The sequence below is a fragment of the Echinops telfairi genome, unplaced genomic scaffold (assembly GCF_000313985.2).
Source record: "Echinops telfairi isolate 266 unplaced genomic scaffold, ASM31398v2 ScPeMD7_7416;HRSCAF=8454, whole genome shotgun sequence".
Classification (NCBI taxonomy): Eukaryota; Metazoa; Chordata; class Mammalia; order Afrosoricida; family Tenrecidae; genus Echinops; species Echinops telfairi.
The window spans coordinates 739979-741517 of NW_022111316.1; positions in this window are offsets into that span (position 1 = coordinate 739979).

The window sequence follows — 1539 nt, forward strand, 5'->3', positions numbered from 1 at the left end:
TAGCTCACAGGGTAGTCTTAAGTTCATCTATCAGGTACCTATAAATATAGGCACATAGATCTATTTCCCCATCCTCATATATAAATATATTTGCATATGTACATGTCTTTATCTAGACCTCTATATGCCCTTTGCCTGCCTCTGGGAGGTTTTGACCCGAATGCCCTTTCATTTGTGACCCCTTGGCTTAAGTGGCACGGCCCCAGGAAAGCATAGTGCTGGGTAACTGACATGTAAGCGCCAAGGCAGTGTTTCTGTGGTGCAAGTGCCTGCTCCCTCTTGGACGCACTAGTCAGAGGCCTTCTACCGAGCTGCGAAGGCAGGTTCTTGCCTTTCTACAGGTAGGGAACAGCAGCAGGAGGGCCTTGGTAACTGGTCCCAGCTAATCAAGAGGACCCAGGCCTCTAATGTGGGGCTGGGGCCTCAGTGTCCCCAGACATCTGTGCCAAGCAAGGTCTTGTCTACATATACCTTCTACCAACTACAAATCATTGGAAATGCTGGCCATTGCAACATGCACCTGAACCACACGATGTGCTTTAAAAGCAGCAGGTTGCAGCATAGGGTGACACCCTTGCTCTTTTGGTGAGGAAGTCTCATCTCTTTGGCAGGAGCACAGGGACCAGTGGCCTCCTGTGACACAGGCCCTCCTCCCGTGTGACCACTTGTGCAAGGGCCTTCTCCTTTGAGGCCTACCACCCACTAGGCGATGGTACTTAAAAGTTGCCCTTGCCTTCCGCCACCTGGCCCACTGGTGCCCCCTGATCCGGGGGGATTCCAACACTGCTCCTCATGCCCCGAGAGCTCACTGGGGAATGGCAAGGTCACTGGGGCGGAATGGCGGGCTGACCAGCGCCACCAACTAGACTCGCAGGCTACAAGCCTGTACGTACCACGAAGGGGCCTGGCTGATGAAAGAACACACGGACCTGCTTTGCTGTGCACTGCGGTGCCAGCTCTCTTCTCCCCGAGCACAGGCTGACGCACTGGGGCGGATGCAGGCTGTCAAATGTCCGGCAGCGCTGTCGGAAAGTCTGAGCCAGGTGGGTGCTGGGGCTAGAGCCAGACCACACCACGTGACTGCTAGCCAGAAAACGCCCAAAGCCAGCAAGGGGAGCCTAGTGTGCGAGGACCCCGATTGCGAGGCGGCTTCCAAACGGTCCTGGGAAAACTCCATTATCTTCCAATTCTATTTCCGCATGAACTTTGGGAAGCCCCTCACCTGCTCCACCTGCGGCACGCAGCGGCCCTGGTGGTGCAGTGGTGAAGCGCTTGTGTGCTAACCTGTCCAGTGACATGAGAAGGGGGTGGCCGTCTCCTTCCCTAAAGGTGCCAGCCTCGGGAGCCCGCACTGTCCTGTGTGTGTCGGCTTGCTGGGAGAGGGTTTGGTGGTGAGTGGGCAAGGTGCAGAGCCTGGGCATACATGTTCAGCTGCTGGATTAAGATGAGGCAGCGGTGGCTGACCCGGGTGGCTGTCATGCGGGCGCCTGTGGGTCGGGACTCCCGAGACCACTTGGGGTCGGGTAGGTGGGAAGAGGT